This window comes from Sciurus carolinensis, unplaced genomic scaffold (assembly GCF_902686445.1).
Source record: "Sciurus carolinensis unplaced genomic scaffold, mSciCar1.2, whole genome shotgun sequence".
NCBI classification, from domain to species: Eukaryota; Metazoa; Chordata; class Mammalia; order Rodentia; family Sciuridae; genus Sciurus; species Sciurus carolinensis.
In genome coordinates this window covers 4,117,544-4,137,889 of record NW_025920119.1, presented here as the reverse complement: position 1 = coordinate 4,137,889, position 20,346 = coordinate 4,117,544, and the positions used below count along the sequence as shown (strand labels likewise).

At 40.1% G+C, this 20,346-nt stretch overlaps 1 pseudogene; it reads right to left on the bottom strand.

The window, feature by feature from the left end:
- Nucleotides 1-1,154: 1,154 nt before the first annotated feature.
- LOC124973705 (LHFPL tetraspan subfamily member 3 protein-like) overlaps nt 1,155-20,346 on the bottom strand; it is a 68,798-nt pseudogene continuing 49,606 nt past the window's right edge.

Below are 20,346 nucleotides of genomic sequence, written 5' to 3'. Positions count from 1 at the left end.
CAGGGGATCCTCACACCAAATCCACCCCTGCACACAGCTTAAAGACACCAGAGGTACCCCCTTTCCTCCAGCCCCACAACCCCCAAACTCACGGATGAAACCTCTAGCCCTGATGGCAGTAGATGGCCACACTGGGTGAGCCTGCCTCTAATGTGCCACCTCCCACACCAAGGAGAACCTCTCCAGAAGCTGCTGTCCCCCATCCAAGGTGCCTGCAACCTCCCTGAGGTGTTCTCAGAACCTACCTCCTCCTTCAAGATGCTCAGCAACTTCTACCAGGTCTGTCTCTGGGGGACAAGCTGGGATGCGCAGGGGATCACGTGGTTGAAGCAGATGGAACTGTCCATCACTCACACCTGCCTTAGCCTTGGGAGTCCACAGCCAAGGTATGGGCAGCCTCCATTGGGCTTGGGTCCTGACAAGCACAGTTCCAAGCTCTGGAGGCAGTGGCAGAAGCAGAGGGTCCTGCGTCTTTGGGTCGGTCGCTGAGTTGGCCTTTGCTCCTGAACTCTGGACGTGGGGACAGCGGTTTTGGCACCTGTATTCTGGCAGCGGCTGGGGGGACTCCTGTGTTCTGAAAGTGGGGGATGTCCATCTTGAGTACCATGCTCTGGACATTGAGATAGTGGCGCCGGTGTTCCAGAGCAGGGGCACTGGCTCCTAAGGTGGCTCCTGCATTCACCACAGAGCGACGGTGGCAATGTTGGCTCCCGTGCTCCAGCGGCAGCGGAGAATCCTGTGTCCTGGAGGCAGCATCAGTGGTATGTTGGCTCCTGCACTCTGGTTGCTGTGCGGAGCCTCCTGTTTTGGATGTGGTGACCGTGGCTGCAGCGGTGCTCTAGACACAGCAGAGGTGGCAGTAAAGACTCCTGCTTCCAGGAGAAGGCGATAGCAGTGAGGATGGCGCCAGTGCTCCCAAAACAGCTTCAGTGGTGGCTCCTGTGCTCCAGTGGGACGCGGCGGCGATGGAGGCTTCGACTCATCTGGCAGAGCTCCTGTGCTCCAGGGGCTCCTGGGTGGTGGTGGCAGCAGCAGTTCTAATGGTGGCAGCGGCGGCCTTGGTTCTGGCGGAGGCGGCAGGGGAAAGAGTCTTGGACTCCTCCGGCAGCAGCTCCTTGTGTTCCAGGGGCTCCTGGGTGGCAACAGCAGCAGCTCTAATGGCGGCAGCGCCGACCTCGGTTCCAGTGGCAGCAGAGGTGGAGGTTTTCACTCCTTCGGCAGCGACTCCTGTGCTCCAGGGGCTCCTGAGTAGCAGCAGCGGCCACGGTTTTGGCGGCGGCAGCCTCGGTTACAGTGGTGGCCTCAGTTCCAGCGGTGGCCTCGGTTCCAGCGGTGGCCTCAGTTGTGGCGGCGGCGGCGGGGCCCTCAGTTCTGGCAGCCTTGATTCCAGCGGCGGCGTTGGCAGGGGCCTCACTTCTGGAGGCCTCGGTTCTGGGGGCAGCGTCTGCCTTGGTTCGAGCAGCGGGAACCTCGGTTCTGGTGGCCTTGGTTCCTCCAGCGTCTGCCAGGGCAGGAGCTCCTCAGGTGTCTTGGAGGCAGCAAGAGCAGCTAAGCTGACTGCCTTGCTCTGGCTGAGGCTCTTCTGCTAATGAGTTCTTAAAAAGGAAGCACTCTATTAGTTGGTTCACGTGCTCTGCCCTCACTTCCGCTTTCCCTCAGGGGGCATGGTTGCAGAGATAGTTTGTAAATTTGGACCAATGGCATTACTACTTTTTCCAAACCCTTATTAGCATAAATGTGAACCAATAGCATTGTCCCAAGAGGTATATATAGGGCTAGCTGCTGCACACTGACATAGTAGGGTCCTGTCCAGCTGAGAGAAGGAGTTTCCCTTTCTTGGATTTCGTGCATGAGAGTCCTGCAAGAGAAAACTAGTCATGAGTTTCTACTGGAACACAGGTGGGCAGAACCTGTCACTTATTAGGAACTCACCCACCCTTGTAAGCAGGAAACTACTTTCAGTACAGGGACCTTTTAGCAAGGTATGTGTTCTTTTTTGTATGTATAAATACAAGTGATAGTATATTTTCTTTATATATAATGTCATACATGTTAATTATTTGAAATAAATTATTTGAAAATGAGACACAGGCAGGGCCGGGTTGTAGCTCAGTGGTGCAGCGCTTGCCTAGCATGTGAGGGATTTTTCCCCATTTGTTTGCTACAGAATTAGTGAATTCTCAGCAATTTGAATCGTCCATCAACGCAAAACGTTCCCCAGAGAAATGTGCCCAACAGAGACAAAAGAGACAAAATTGTACCTCACTAAGATCATCATCTTTACCACCTGCAAATCATAAATCCAGTACTCCATGTAAAGGTTAGACATGTGTTTCTTGGGTTGAAGAGAGTGACATCTGAGCTGTGTATTCTGTTTCCTAATGGTAGAGTGCCCTGAGCACAGGGTGTCTAAACACAGTCATCTTCAATAAGTAAAACCGAATGCACACATACTGCCAGCATCACTTAAGAAATCTCAGTGTATTTAAGTGGGATATTTTTGTATGTCTAGTATATCATTTGCAACTGATACCACTTCAAAGTTTTTGGGATAGTAGACAGTTACTAGACATTAATTCCAACAACTCAGTTCATACTCATCTGGAAACAGAAGGTGATTCTGTTAGATTTGGCCTCAGTTAGTTGGCATCAGTCACCTCTGCTTAGTCAGGTACAGATTTGTTTTACAATGGGTGCATTGAGTTTCTATCCTCATTTCCTCCCTAATCCTGCTGGGGACTTGTCCTTATGGTGCTGCAGGGGTGATCACTGTGCAGGGCTCTCCTATCTTACTTCCAGTCCACCTGGAAAACCAGTTTTGAGCCAGAGCACTAATGTCACACTCTGCTTTACTAAAAGAGCAACAAGGGTTACCTTGACATATCAGGGTTATGGGTTACTTATTTTTATTTTTTGTACACTTGTTTATTTCTCAGAAAGTTTTACAATGCAATTTTATTTTTAAAACTAGGAAAAAGTTGTGTGTCGAAATGCTGTTCAGCCATCATAATGCATAGTAAAAAAGGAAAATAATGTTTTCTCTTTAATTTCTTCTTTAGCAAAAAGAGAACTTATGTCAGCACCCAGGACTGTGGATTGTCATCCAAAGCAACCCCCTAAAGAAAATTTATCTCCAGGATTTAGTTATCTACTTAGCAAAAATGAAAGCAATCCAATTAGGTAAGTTCTTTGAAATTGGAATAGATTATGATTTTTAAAATGTCAACTTATGTCTCCAGCTATCAGTAGTTTTTCAATCACCTATTGGAGCTCTGTGGGTTTAAATCATTTTCATGAACATCGTAGTAAAAATAAAGCACTACAGTGTGAGGAGACAGTTTTTAACCACGTAAGCTTGCTAGTGCTAGACTCTTAGGTACCATCTCAGCACCCCATGCAGCTTTTGGATATAGAATCAGGGTTTTTTCTTTTTTTTTCTTTTTGTCTTTCTGAAAATGTTTTATGATACAAGGAAACATTGAACCATTTGGGTAAGAAAGTGGGCTACACTGGGTGGCCCTGGCACCAGATACGAGATTTCCTGCTCCTGAGCAACTGTCCTTACCATGACAGGGTCAGACCCTGGGGAGGAAAGACCTTGCCTTCTAGTCCTAGACCCAGCTCCATTTGGTCTTGAGAATTTGTAAGCACACTGAACTTCTTTTTTATAAACTGTGATCATAATACCAGCCCTGCTTATTTAACACTGTTGTAAAATGAGCTAATACAGCTGGGCTTGGTGACATATACCTTTAATCTCAGTGACTCAGAAAACTAAGGTGGGAGGATCTCAAATTCAGCAACTTAGTGGGGCCTTAAGCAACTTAGTGAGACTCTTGTCTCAATTAATTATTCTCAACTAATTATAACAAATAAAAACATAAAAATTAAACTTTAGGATGTGGTTAAAGTGCCCCTAGGTTCAATCCTCAGTACCAGAAAATAAAAGATGAAATTAAATAATGTTGGGGTAAGCGCTTGAAGTCTTTAGTAAGTAACTATAGTTTGTTGGGTTTTTTTTGTTTGTTTTTTTTTTTTTTTGGTACCAGAGATTGAACCCAAATGTGTTTTACCACTGAGTCACATCCCCAGCCCTTTTTGTATTTTATTTAAAGACAGGGTCTTGCAAATTGCTTAGGAATTTGTTAAGCTGCCAAGACTGGCTTTGAACTTGCAATCCTCCTGCCTCAGTCTCCTGAACTGCTGGGATTACAGGTGTGTACCACCATGCCCAGTTCTAGTAAGTTCACATAATTTTGTGTTCAAAAATCTTCATTTGAAAAAGGCATGGTGGTGCATTCCTGTGGTCCCAGCTACTCAGGAGGCTGAGGCAAGAGAATCATAAGTTCCAGACCAGCCTCAGCAACTCAGCAAGACCCTGAATCAAAGAAAAATCAAAAGGGCTGGAATGTAGATCAGTGCTAGAGCATCCTTGGGTTCAATCTCCTCTACCAAAAAGAAAACAAATACTCAATTTCAGGTTTAGAAATCATATGACCAGCTTTTTAAAAAAATCATATAAACATGTGACCTAACTGGGTGCTAGCTCACCTTTCTAGTGGAGACAGGGAAAATCAGTTCACAATTTTTTCTTACAAGTAACTTGCGAGAAATAGATTAGATATGCTTTTGAATCATTTAGATACTGTTCCTGTGTTCACATTACAACAAACAAATCCATAAAAACAGCCCCTTTTAGTTCCTCTAGACAACTTGGAAGGTCTTTTTTTCCTATGAAATTATTACCTATTGTGGTATTCATTTATTTTTTTCAAAATTTCAGTGTTTTTCAAGTTCCAAATATTGTCTCACATTATCCTATGCTCAAATATTTTTGTACTCCTGGGCCTCTAAAAATAAGCATTCAAGATGCTTTGTATTTTATTTCAGTGCTGTTATCCTCATTGAAAAGTCAGGAAACTGAGGTACAAAATGCTAATGTTTAATGACCAGGACTGTACTATCCAATTACTCTCTTTGCTTTTAAACTCTATAATTTATAAGCAACTTAAGCTTTGGATTTTTTTCCTTTTTTCTCATTGTATTTAAGTTTGGAATAAGATAATATGTGTGAATTCACTGGGGCAAGCCCTCAGGATATTAACTGTTTGGGGTTGGTTTATGTCCATTAGAGGTAATGAGTTGTTTAGTTTTCAAACTGGTGAAACAAGACAGATCTGCTCAAGAAAAAGGATGATATGCAACCTGCAACCTGTAACGTATTAAAAGTAAAAATCATCACGTGGAATTCCATGTCCAATGAAAGACCTCTGCAAGAGTAAAGGAGAAATAAAGATGTTCTCAGACCAACAGAAACCTAGGGGTGTTGACCTGTGTCACAAGTATCCTGGAGGATATGCTAGCAGGCTTTGCTCAGGCAGAGGGAGGTGTTCCAGGAGGAACCCAGAGCCACAGGAGAGAGGAAGAGCCTTGGAAGAGGGCTATTGTTAATTGATTTAAAGTCTAACTGTTGCATTTACTTGAAGTTCAGTTACATTTATGTAACATTTGCTTAAAGTCCCTTAGGGAAGTTTGAGGGTGGGCAAATTAAGGGTAAAGCTTTTAGAAATCCTTGGAGACAAAGCACTGAGTAATACGTATGCTAGGTATTGGGAAAATTGAGAGGAATATAAGAAATTTTTTTTCTTTTCTGACAGAAAAAAGATATTTAGAAAATGCCATTGGCAGCCTTGATAATCATAACTCTTGCTCTAAATCCTTGCCAAATGGAGTGGAGAAAATGTCTGTGAGATCAACCTGGGAGAAGAATAAGTCATTTAGCCATGAACAGTGTGAGCCAATTTCAGAAACACCACAGGGTAGTGATAATGAATATATGGCAAATATTAGGACCCTAGCTGAAACAGAATGATTTGTGATGAACTTACAAAAGAAAAGGACCAGGTAGAATGAACAAAACCTGCATGCTAGTCTCTGCGTGAACATAATGTCATCATATGTTTTTGGTAAATAGCTATAAGCAGGATTAATGGGTCCTAAGTTCAACTATCCAAGAAACTGACCAGCTCTTTTCCAGAGTGGCTGTATAAGTTTACACTTTCAGTCAACAACAATAGGAGATTCCACTTGCTACAAATCTTAGTGCTTGGTATTGTCAGTCATGTTAACTTTAGCTACCCAATTGGTGCATATTGGTATGTTACTGTGGTTTTAATTCCCCTTCCTAAACTGTATAGTTTTATTGACCATGTTTTCATGTATGAGCTATTTATTTATCTTCTTTGTTATAGTAACTGATCCACTATTTTGACTTTTTTTTTAATTGATTGATTTATTACAGTTGTGTTATGAGTACTTCTTCTCATTGAATTACAGAGCATATATGTGTGTGTGTGTATGTGTCCTGTATCAGGTAAAGTATTGCAAATATTTTCTCTCCATTTGTGCCTTGTGATATGCATGAATATCAGTCACCGTGTATGTATACATATAATTCTACCCTCTACATTCTGTTCTGTTTGATCTATTTTTTTGCCCTTATGTCAGTATCCCACGATTTTGATTTCTGTAATTTCATAGTAAGCTTTAAATTAGATTATGTGGTTTCACAAATTTTGTTACCCTTTTCAAGTTTTGTTTCAACATTTACCCTAAGTCCTTCAGAGTTCCCAATGTTGATTCCAATATTTCATTCACACCCCATGGCCTTCAGGTCACTGTTCCTACCTGCAAGTGTGTCTTCTATGCACTGTCCTTTGGGCCTCACACCATCTCCCTGAAAGGAACCACTCAGGAAGAGGTGGAAAGAGAATCTGAGTGCTAGGAGTACCTGCCTCTCAGAGATACTCAGAATGACAGTGATGGCTTGCTTTCTTCAAGAAGTTAAAGCACCAACCTTGAGTCAGCCATCATCAATGCACTTGGAAACTCAAAACACTATGAAAGATTTTCTTCCGAGGCGTCAAGGTCAGCAGTCACTGACTCGGGTCTCTGCAGGGTGGTTGACCAAGGCAAGGAAGCTAGAGGATTGAAGGTTTGGTCCAGCAACTTCATTTTGTGAATTTAGAAGGCAAAACAAAAATTAATAGACTGATATAGAAGAAAATGAAGAGAAACTTAAATGAAAATTCAACTTGAAGTACAGCAGGACACAGGATTCAAAAGAGGAGATAGTGAGAGACTTGGGACCAACTCAAAGCCGCTGGGTGAGTCTCCCCCATTGGGGAGGCATCCCGGATGGGGCAGTAGCCCCAGAACGCAGGGAACTTTGTGAAGTAGAGTTGCTCAGCGAGACGCCCCTCCCCACCACTGGAGTGGTAAACACAGACAACTGGGATCATTGTAGAGGAGGCGGCTCAGCACAGCGCTTGGACTCGGAGCAACCACTGGGGCTCTGGTGGCTGCCTGAGGAGGAGCTGCGTGGAGAGCTGTATGGACTCAGAGCGATAGCTTCTGAACACCGGGGGGCTGCCCGGAGGAAGAGGAGAAGGGCAGCGGGTCACTTGGTCTAGGAGTGACTGCATCAGAGCCACAGGCGGTTGCCAGAGGAGGAGGAGAGTGGTGAGTTGTTTGGACTCAAAGCAACCCCTCCTGAACACCGGTGGCCTGCCTGGAGGAGGAGCGTGGTGGGTGGCTTGGTCTCCGAGTGACCACTCCTGAACACCCGGGGGGCTACCCCGAGGAAGAGGAGGAACAGGGTGGGTCACTTGGACTTGGAGTGACTGCCTAGGGCTACGGGCAGTTGGCGGGAGGAGGCGATGCGAAGTGAGTTGCTTGGACTAGTGACTGCGTCGGAACACCGACGAAAGAGAAAGAGAAAGAGAGAAAGAGGTGTGTGGCACGTTTCTGGGTCTCGGAGCTATTGTACGGGGCTCCAGGTGGCGGCTCAGAGGAGGGGCCATGTAGCCAGGCGATTAGGTGCAGAGCAGGGTCCCAGGACTGGCTTCTTGGTGGAAGAGCTGCACAGAGACACGCCTAGGGGTGGAGCGAAGTTTCCAGGACTGCAGGCAGATTCTCTGAGGAGAGGCAGCCTAAGGAGACTTCACTGCGAAGGGTGAGGCTCCCAGGCCCAGAATGTAGGTTCAGGCCCCTGGGAATGTTGCAGAGGAAGGCAGCCCAGCCCAGGCGGTAGTTGGAGATTGAGGGGAACCTCTAGGAGGGGAAATGACCAGTGAGAACACCCCACTGGGTAAGTCTTCCCTGCCGGGTGAGGTTTTCCCACAAGGACGGTAAAACCGGAGACAAAGGCTCAAACAGGCCTTGCCTCAGCCCGCAGCCTAGTTCCCCTTTGGATGACCATTGGTCAACAAGTGGAGGCACCTCTGCCCACTATCAGGGAATATACCCCACCTGAGGATCACCACCCCTAGAGAGGCAGCTTCTTCGTGGAGCTCTGCATTATCAACTTCCTCCAAGACTGCAGGCTACTGAAGGATAAGAGGGGATATACTAGCAATCTTCAGGGACATTATAAGTCAATAGAGGAAATCTGCAATATCATAATGACCCACTGATTCCTGAACAATATGAGAAAACAAGGGAAGAAAATGCCCCAAACAAATCTAGATGTTACATCAATAAAATCCAATGACAGCATGACAGAAGAAATGACAGAAAGGGAGTTCAGAATGTACATAATTAAAATGATCAGGGGAGCAAACAATGAGATGAAAGAGCAAATGCAGGCATTGAATGATAGCACCAAACGACAGTTAAAAGAGCAAATACAGGAAGCAAAAGATCATTTCAATAAAGAGTTAGAGATATTAAAAAAAAAAAACAGAAATCCTTGAATGAAGGAAACAATAAACCAAATTAAAAACTCCGTAGAAAGCATAACCAATAGGATAGAACACCTGGAAGACAGAACCTCAGATATTGAAGACAAAATATTTAACCTTGAAAACAAAGTTGAACAGAGAAGATGGTAAGAAATCATTAACAGAATCTCCAAGAACTATGGGATATCATGAGAAGGACAAATTTGAGAATTATTGGGATTGAGGAAGGCTTAGAGAAACAAACCAAAGGAATGAACAATCTATTCAATGAAATAATATCAGAAAATTTCCCAAATCTGAAGAATGAATCAAGAGGCTTATAGGACTCCAAATACACAAAATTACAACAGACCCACACCAAGGCACATTATAATGAAAATACCTAACATACAAAATAAAGACAGAATTTTAAAGGCTGTGAGAGAAAAGAACCAAATTACATTCAGGGGGAAACCAATACAGATATCAGCATATTTTTCAATCCAGACCCTAAAAGCTAGAAGGGCCTGGAACAACATTTTTCAAGCTCTGAAAGAAAATGGATGCCAACCAACAATCTTATACCCAGCAAAACTAACCTTCAAATTTGACGATGAAATAAAATCATTCCATGATAAACAAAAGCTAAAAGAATTTACATAATGAAAGCCAGCATTACAGAACATTCTCAGCAAAATATTCCATGAGGAAGAGATAAAAAATAAAGAAGCAAATCAGCAAAGGGAGGAATTATCCTAAAGGAACTGTCAAATAAAGGAGCAACCAAGGTGTGTCAAAAAAATAAATAAATAAATAAATAAATTTTTAAAAATGAACCCAATGACCGGGAATACAAATCATATCTCAATAATAACCCTGAATGTTAACGGCCTGAATTCATCAATCAAAAGACATAGACTGGCAGAATGGATTAAAAAGAAAAATCCAACAATATGTTGCCTGCAGGAGACTCACCTCATAGAAAGAGATACCCATAGACTAAAGGTGAAAGGATGGGGAAAAACATACCATGCACATGGATTCAGCAAAAAAGTTGGAGTATCCAATCTCATTTCAGATAATGTGGACTTCAAACCAAAGTTAGTCAGAAGGAATAAAGAAGGACATTTCATGCTGCCTAAGGGAAGCATAAATCAGCAAGATATAACAATCATAAACATCTATGCCCCAAACAGTGATTCATCCATGTATGTCAAACAAATCCTTCTCAATTTTAGAAACCAAATAGACCGTAACACAATAATACTAGATGATTTTAACACGCCTCTCTCACCACTGGACAGATCTTCCAAACAAAAATTGAACAAAGAAACCATAGATCTCAATAACACAATCAATAATTTAGATTTAACAGACATTTGTAGAATATACCATCCAACCAACAGCGAATACACTTTCTTCTCAGCAGCACATAGATCCTTCTCTAAAATAGACCATATATTATGCCACATAGCTAATGCTAGCAAATACAAGAAGATAGAGACACTACCTTGTATTCTCTCAGATCATAATGGATTGAAGTTAGAAATAAGTGAAAGAGTAAAAACAGAAACTACTCCAACACCTGGAGATTAAACAATATGCTATTATATGATGAATGGATAACAGAAGATATTAGGAAGAAATTAAAAAATTCTTAGAGGTAAATGAGAACAAAGAAACATCATATAAAAGTCTCTGGGACACTATGAAAGCAGTACTTAGAGGAAAATTTATTTCATGGAGCGCATTTAATAAAAGAAGTAAAAATCAACAAATCAATGACCTAACACTACAGCTCAAAGTCCTAGAAAAAGAAGAACAGAACAACACCAAAAGTAGTAGACGACAGGAAATAGTTAAACTCAGAGGTGAAATCAACGAAATTGAAACAAAAGAAACAATACAAAAAATTGACAAAATAAATAGTTGGTTCTTCGAAAAAATAAACAAAATTGATAAACCTTTAGCCACACTAACAAAGAGAAGACGAGAGAAAACCCAAATCACTGAAATTTGGAATGAACAAGGAAATATCACAACAGACACTACTGAAATACAAAACATAATTAGAAGCTATTTTGAAAGTCTATACTCCAACAAAATAGAAAATTTTGAAGACATCAACAGGTTTCTAGAGACATATGAATTGCCTAAACTGAACGAGGAGGACATACACAATTTAAATAGACCAATTTCAAGTAATGAAATAGAAGAAGTCATCAAAGCCTACCAACAAAGAAAAGTCTAGGACCAGATGGGTTCTCAGCTGAGTTCTACAAAACCTTTAAAGAAGAGCTCATTCCAATACTTCTCAAAGTATTCCATAAAATAGAAGAGGAGGGAACCCTCCCAAACTCATTCTATGAAGCCAATATTACCCTGATACCTAAACCAGACAGAGACACATCGAGGAAAGAAAATTTCAGACCAATATCCTTAATGAATATCAATGCAAAAATTCTCAACAAAATTTTATCAAATCGCATACAAAAACATATTAAAATGATAGTACACCATGATCAAGTGGGTTTCATCCCAGGGATGCAAGGTTGGTTCAACATCAGGAAATCAATAAATGTCATTCACCATATCAACAGACTTAAAGTCAAGAATCACATGATTATTTCAATAGATGCAGAAAAAGCATTTGATAAAATACAGCACCGCTTCATGCTCAAAACACTAGAAAAAATAGGGATAGTGGGAACATTCCTTAACATTGTAAAGGCCATCTATGCTAAGTCCATGGCTAATATCATTCTAAATGGTGAAAAACTGAAAGCATTCCCCCTAAAAACTGGAACAAGGCAGGGATGCCCTCTTTCACCACTTCTATTCAACATTGTCCTTGAGACTAGCCAGAGCAATTAGACAGACCAAAGAAATTAAAGGGATATGAATAGGAAAAGAAGAACTCAAACTATCCCTATTTGCTGATGATATGATTATATACTTAGAGGAACCAGGAAATTCCACCAGAAAACTTTTAGATCTATAAGTGAATTCAGTAAAGTAGCAGGATATAAGATCAATGCACATAAATCTAAGGCATTTTTATACATAAGTGATGGATCTTCAGAAAGAGAAATTAGGAAATCTACTCCATTCACAATACCATTGAAAAAAATAAAATACTTGGGAATCAATCTCACAAAAGAGGTGAAAGACCTCTACAATGAGAACTACAGAACACTAAAGAAAGAAATTAAAGAAAACCTTAGAAGATGGAAAGATCTCCCATGTTCTTGGATAGGAAGAATTAATATTGTCAAAATGGCCATACTACCAAAAGTGCTATACAGATTCAATGCAATTCCAATTAAAATCCCAATGATGTACCTTACAGAAATTGACCAAGCAAATATGAAATTCATCTGGATAAATAAAATACCCAGAATAGCTAAAGCAATCTTTGGCAGAAAGAGTGAAGCAGGGGGTATTGCAATACCAGATCTTCAACTCTACTATAAAGCAATAGTAACAAAAATGGCATGGTATTGGTACCAAAATAGAAAGGTGGATCAATGGTACAGAATAGAGGACATGGACACAAACCCAAATAAATACAATTTTCTCATACTAGACAAAGAGGTCAAAAATATGCAATGGAGAAAAGATAGCCTCTTCAACAAATGGTGCTGGGAGAATTGGAAATCCATATGCAACAGAATGAAATTAATCACATATTTCTCACCATGCACGAAACTAAACTCAAAATGGATTAAGGACCTCGGAATCATATCAGAGACCTTGCATCTTATAGAAGAAAAAGTAGGTCCAGAGCTTCAACATGTCGGCTTAGGACCAGACTTCCTCAACAGGACTCCCATAGCACAAGAAATAAAAGCAAGAATCAATAACTGGGATAGATTCAAACTAAAAAGCTTTCTCTCAGCAAAGGAAACTATCAGCAATGCAAAGAAAGAACCTACAGAGTGGGAGAAAATCTTTGCCAATCACACTTCAGATAGAGCACTAATCTCCAGAATCTATAAAGAACTCAAAAAACTCTACACCAAGAATGCAAATAATCCAATCGATAAATGAGCTATGGAAATGAATAGACACTTCACAGAAGAAGATCTACAAGCAATCAACAAACATATGGAAAAATGTTCAACATCTCTAGTAATAAGAGTAATGCAAATCAAAACCACCCTAAGATTCCATCTCACCCCAATCAGAATGGCGATTATCAAGAATACAAGCAACAACAGGTGTTGGCGAGGATGTGGGGAGAAAGGTACACTCATATATTGCTGGTGGGGCCGCAAACTAGTGCAGTCACTCTGGAAAGCAGTGTGGAGACTCCTTAGAAAACTTGGAATGGAACCACCATTTGACCCAGCTATCCCACTCCTTGGCCTATACCCAAAGGACTTAAAATCAGCATATTACAGAGATACAGCCACATCAATGTTCATAGCTGCTCAGTTCACAATAGATTGTGGAACCGACCTAGATGTCCTTCAACTGATGAATGGATAAAGAAACTGTGGTATATATATATATACAATGGAATATTACTCAGCCATAAAGAATGATAAAATTATGGCATTTGCAGGCAAATGGATGAAATTGGAGAATATCATGCTAAGTGAGATAAGCCAATCTCAAAAAACCAAGGACGAATGATATCGCTAATAAGTGGATGATGACACATAATGGGGGGTGGGAGAGGTTAGTGTTAGGGTTAGAGTTAGGGTTAGGGAGGGGGGCAAGAATGGAGGAAGGAAGGACTGTATAGAGGGAAAAGAGGGGTGGGAGGGGTGGGGGGAAGGGAAAAAAATAACAGAATGAATCAACCAACATTGCCCTATGTAAATTTATGATTACACAAATGGTATGCCTTTACGCCATGTACAAACAGAGAAACAACATGTATCCTATTTGTTTACAATAAAATAAATAAATGAAAAATAAAAAAACACTATGAAAAATTTCAGTAGCAAAAGAGCAAAGAAAATAATAAAAACAATCAGAGGAGATGGGAATTAAGCACCAGCCAAGAGCAGGCCCCCTGACCCTCCACTGACCAGGCAGTCCCACACACATACCCCTGGAGCACCTCCAATGTCAAGTGCCTTATAGATTTTAACAGGAGCCTAAGTAGGATTTCCCTTCGCATAAGGCTGAAGTCCAGTGGAAGAGTTAAGAGAAGCCCATGAGACTGCTGATATGCTGAATGACATTTCATTAAAAATCAAATGTTATTCTTGTAACTTCCTGCTTATGTGATCATTTTTCAGTACTTCTCAGGTGGGCAAAAATTCAATGAAAAATCATTTCTTGGGCTCCACAAATCCCAGAGTATGTGAATCTTCCCAGGTGTGGAGTTCCCCTTCAAGAAGCATGCATGCTTCTGAATATGATTTTAAAACCCAATGAGCCCATCATATCCCCTACTTGACCCATTGTATTAATTATAACAGCCTTGTGCACTTTCACTTAGTCCAATTTACACTAATTAGGTCTTAAGGCAGCCACAGTTCAAAGGATTGTTTGCTGTGATTTCCACAACTTCTTTCTTGCTAATTATACCTGCTCATGCAATCCTGAAATTAATTTCACAGGATCACAATCTTGTCTATAGCTTTGATCAAGAGAGATCTTGTCTGTGTATATAAGTATAAGCCAGACTCATGCAGAAAAAAATGTAAAAAGTTACCGGTTTTTTTCTTTTGTGTTGAAAAAATTGCTTATATATAATGGGAGAATGCAAAAATAAGATTAACCAGGACAGGAGACAGCCACTGTGCACTTCTCAGAGCTGCCATATCATGGGGTTCCTGGGGAAGGAAGTTGGAGTCACACAGGGTAGAGGCACTTGCCTGGTGTTCACTATATGGCAACAGAAATGGAAAAATTCATTGTAAGAAATGGAACCATCAGTGCATTCTAAGGAAATGAAAATGAAGTTCAGATAATGATGAAATTGAAATTTGGCATGTATTGGGGGTCAGCACCTTAGAGGATAAAATTGACTAAAATTGAGTTAGATGGTAAAACCACTAACTGGCACCCTACAGGGTAAAAAACCACTAACCATCAACTGAAAGGTGCCATCTGAGCCACCTTGATTCTTCCCACTGCACTAATGAGGGGCTCTGTGGCCATGTAATGACCATTCTGAGAAGGTGATCTTTGACATCATTACTATGCCCCAACCTCATGACCATGACCACTAAGGAGAGTCAATGTATGCTGGGAACAAAATATGGTTGGGCCAAGGAGGAATTTCAACTTTGGTTCTGATCCTGTAAGGTCAGTGTCTGCAAGTCCATGTCCTTCACAACCCTGTTTAGTCCCTGCAGTGACAGTGCATGCCTCCTCTGGTCCTGGTCCACTTATCCATCCTAGTAAGATATGCTGGGATTCTGACAATCAAGGCATCAGAACCCAGATTCACAATTTGGTCTGATGAAAGTGAGCTTCTTATATGAACAGACTATTCAGTGTTTGAAATCCCTGTAAAATGCCAGTTAGCATATTGAAGGCATTACAAGGAGAAAAGAGTCACACAACAAGAGGTAGGCTTGAATTTACAAAACATCTCCAATTTCCACTCCTCTGCTGGTTCTCCATATTTTGAAGGTACTTCATTCATTAAATCAAGCAATCCCTGGTTTTCCTGCAGTTACTGTGTGCTAATTTCAGTTGTCTGCAGTGTGGAGCGAGTGATGAGCAAATTAGCTGAGGTTCCTACTCTCCTGTAGCTTAGATTCCAGTGAGAAGGCAGCTAGCAAGCTAAGAACAATGATAAAAAGTAAATGAGGCAATTATCAAGCAGTGGACATGGGAGCCATTAGAGTCTTCTAAATAATTTCAGCTTTCCTGTTTCCTGTTTCATCCTGATCCAGGTGTGACTGATGACTCCTTCAGAGTCACCAAGTGAGCTGGAGTTTGGTGCCTCTCTTCCGACAAAAGCACTCTTCTCCCCGTGCCAGGCACCCATGCCTCTCTCCCCTGCCTGCTTCCAGTCTGGCTCACAAAGGGGCTGCCCTTGTCCTTCACCTACAGTGGCCAGGGTCCTTCAGCTGACCATGATGGGCTTGTAGTAAGTAAAAAATAAACCTTAGAACTTTAAAGTCACAGGAGCTTTTATTGTCACAAAAAAAATTGTTCATCCCAAAAGCTGCAGAGATGAAGATAAAACCAGGGGAATGAGTAGGCATGGGAATTTTTTCTTAGTTCATTATAGTCATATATAACAGTGGGTTCGTTTTGAGAAAATCATACATGCATTGAATTTGATTTAGTCCATTTCAGTCCCTGCTACCCCACACTGCTTTCCTTCCTCTCCTCCCCCACTTCCAATTCTTCCTCTGCTCTACTGGTCTTCCTTTCACCCATTTGTTTATTTTTATTGGTGCTTTGTAGATATACATAAGGGGGACTCACTGTGTTATATTTACACATGCTCATAGCATGATTTTGTTAAATTCTCTGCCCCTCCTCCCTCCCTCTTGGTGTCCTCTGCTCTACTGATCTTCCTTGTATCTTTATGACATACAACCCCCTGCCATTTTCCCCTTGTTTTGCTCTAGCTGCCACATATAAAACTTGCAATGCTTGGTTTTCTGAGTCTGGATTAGTTCCCTTAACATGATTTTGTCCAGTTCTATCTGTCAAATGTCATACTTTCATTCTCCTTCATGTCTGAATAAGACTCCATTGACTATGTCTACCACATATTCTTGATCCATTCATCTGTTGATGGGCACCTGGTTTCATAACTTTGTTATTGGGAATTGTACTGCCTTAAACATCAAGGTGGCTGATTTTTGTTCTATATGCAAAGGATAAGAATAGCTGAGTCATTTGGAGATTTTATTCCTAGTCTAAGAATCTCCATGCTGCTTTCTAGGGTGGTTGTACTAATTTTCAGTCCCACCAGCAATACATGAGTGTACATTTTTCCCACATCTTAATTGTTTCCTTTGATGGGCAGAAAAGTTTTAATTTGATGGCATCCCATGTATTGATTCTTGGTTTTATTTCTTGACCTCAGATGTCTCATTAAGGAAGTTGGTGCCTGCACCAATATGATGGAGTGATGACCATTATCTTTCTTCTTGTAGTTGCAAAGTTTCTGGGCTACTTCTGAGTCTTTGATCCACTTTGAGTTGATGTTTGTGCAAGTAGGATTTAATTTTAGTCTACATATGAATATCCAGTTTCCCTAGCACCAGTTTTTAAAAAGATTATTTTCCTCCAATATATATTTTAGCTTGGGCCAGGATAAAATGAGTGTATGTATGTGGGTTTGTCTCTGTTTTCTATTCTGTTTCATTGGACTTCATGCCTTTTTTGATGCCAGTACAATGCTGGTCTTCTTTCTATAGCTCTGTAGTATAATTTGGGATCAGGTGTTGTGATGCCTTTAGCATTTCTTGCTGAGAATTGCTTTAGCTATTCTGTTTCTCTTATTTTTTCAAATTAATTTTAGAACTGTTTTTCTGGTTCTATGAAAAACATAATTGGTATTTTCATGGGGATTACAGTGGATCTGTATATTACTATAACAGTACTATAACCAGTTTGACAATACAAATTCTAGCAAAATAAAAACCTTGTATTCTTTTCCATTTTCTAAGGTCTTTTTGAATTTCTTTCTTCAGCATTATAGAATTTTTACTGTATAGATCTTCCGCCTGCTTGGTTAGATGAATTCACCAATTATTTTAGAGGTTTTCATAGATAGGATTGTATTCCTGATTTCTTCTTTTAAATTTTTTATTCTAATTTGTTGTACATGGCAGTAAAATGCATTTATACATTTTGATACATCACACATAAATGGAGTGTAATCTTTAATTTGTCTGATTATACATACTGCAGGATCACAGCAGTCTTGCAGTCATACCTGTACATGAGATAATAATGTCTGTCTCACCTACTATCATTCCTACCATGATACCCCTTCCCCTCCCTTCACTCCCCTCTACCTAATACAAAGTAACTGTTCTTCCCTATTCCACCCAATTTCTTTCTCAATAGAATCACTGTTGGATTATAAGAATGAGATTAATTTATGAATGGTAATCTTTAATCTGCTACTTTGCTGAAATTATTTATCATCACTAAATTTGACTTACAGTGTTATTTAGGTCAGAACTAACTTTATTAATTTTTTCTATTGAATGACCTGTCCATTGGTGATAGAAATGTGTTGAAATCAGTGAGTATTGTTGTAGTTTACCAGGGGCTTAATATCAAGGAGAATTTATGTAATTAAGTGCACTGACATTTTAGAGTATATATTTACTATTATTATACCTTCTTGTTGGATTGTCTCCTTTACCAGCATGTAGTGACCTTCTTTGCCTCTTCTTTTTTTTCTTAAAATTTACATTGTCAGATATAAGAAGAGCTACTCCTATTTGATTTTGAACTCCATTTATATAAAATATTTTTTTCATCATTCTGCTTTCAGCCTGTGAGTGTCTTTTCTTTTGACATGAGTCTCTTGCAAATGGCATATAGTTGAATCTTACATTAAAATCTATTCTGCTAAACTATATCTTTTAATCAGCGTGTTGAGACCATGTACATTCAGTGGTTTTAGGGATATGTTTCAGTTTTTTCTGCCATTTTAATTTGTTTGCTGTATTTAATTGTATTGTATTTAATTTAGTTGGTTGCTCTTCTAGTGATCTTGATCTATTTGGAATTTCTTTGGGGGTTCCTTTGTGTGCAGTATATCTTTCAGTATTCTTATTAATGCTGGCTTAATGGTCATTAATTCTTGTAATTTATCATTGTCTTGGAAATTTTTGTTTGTCCATCAATTTTGAAAGCTTTGGTGGGTATAGTAATTTTGGCTGACAATTGTTTTCTTTTACAGTTTTGAATATCTTATTCCAGGCCCTCCTTGATTTTTAGGGTCTGCTTTGAGAAGTGAGCCTTATTGCTCACCTCTGAATGTGACCTAATGTTCTTCTCTTTTCTCTCACATCTTTTAATATTGTTTTCTCATTTTATTTCTTAAGCATTCTGATTAAAATATGACTTGTAGAGGCTCTCTACTAGACTCATCGTCTATGCCTCATACAAGTGGATATCTATCTCATTTCTAATATGGGGAAAGTTTTGTATTCCTATCTCACTGAAAATATTCTTAATACCTTCATTCTGTATCTCCTTGTTCACCTTTATTCCAATGACTCTCAGGTTTCTCCTGTTAATGCTGTCACAGTGTTCATGTGTTTTCTGATCATAGTCTTTTTTTCCCCTTTATTGCTTTCTGAGTATTCAAATTCATATATCATATCTTCAAGAACTGAATTTCTGTTTTCTAAGTAATCACTTTATTGGTGATGCTGTTAAGTGAATTTATAATTTGACTTTTTGTGTTATTCATTTCTAGGAGTTCTAATTTGTTTCTTTTCAAAATCTCTATTTCTTTGTGAAAGTTGTCTTTTATCTCTTATTCTCTTAGATTTTTCATTAGATCTTCTTTTAGTTCAATAACTTTTAAATATCAACTTTTTTATAGTCCTTCTCTGGAATTTCAACCACTTCCATATCTGTAGGTTCCTTTGGTGGATGATTGTGAATTTTGAGGGAGAGATTTGCTTGCCTGTTTCTTTGTGTTTTCCAAGGTTCTGCAGTTGCACCTCAGTTGATATGTATTCTGCTTTCTTTTTTATATGTATGTTCTTTTGCATTGTGTTCTGGAACACCTCTCTCTCTCTCTCTCTCTCTCTCTCTCTCTCTTTAATATATGAGTAGATGTCCAAGAGTGGACATCACTTTCTTTGTTCCTTCTTTGGGCCTGGTTGTTGATTTAGGTTTTTCTCTCTCCTGTTCTGTGTTGAGCATCATTGGACCTTGGGCGGGTCTATATTGTGTGTGGAGTGAGTGAGATTTGATGTTATTTGACTGAGTTGTGAGTATTGTTCAGGAGCAGTAACTCTACTCTGTCCTGGAAGCATCCCAATCACTTTCTAGCCCCTCCTTGAGGAAGGGAAGATCCAGGAATAGCACTAATATTAAGTTATGATTTAGGTATGAGGTGTCCCATGATGTTCATGTATGCAAGGATGAAAGAAAGTATAGAGGTGAAATGATTGGGTTATGAGGGCATTAACTTAATCAATGCCTTAATCTGCTGATAGAGATTAACTGAGTGGTAACTCTAGTCAGTTAGGAAAAGGCTGGAGGAGGTGAGATATTGGGGGGTTATATATTTTATCCATGGTGAAGGGAGTTTTCTCTCTCTCTCTCTCTCTCTCTCTCTCTCTCTCTCTCTCTCTCTGGATTCCCATGCTATGTATGAAAGGTTTTCTATTTGCCTACTTCCCTAACACCACTTTCCCCAAATGAGATTTTGAGAAACCTTGATTCCCTCAAGACATATGTTTAAAGATTAAATGAAAGGACCTTTACTCTGACAAGGAAGCAAACTGAAGGCTTGGCATTGGGGACTTGCTAAGGAACACTCTAAGCTACATTTTTCTTGAAAGGATTAAGCCCAAAACAATTAAGATTTATTCACCTCCAGATGGATGATAAAATATTTAAAATTGTCCAGGATGGGGAAAAACAATTTTATTCCAACTTCCCACCCACAAACACAACACACACACACACACATACACACACACACACACACACACAC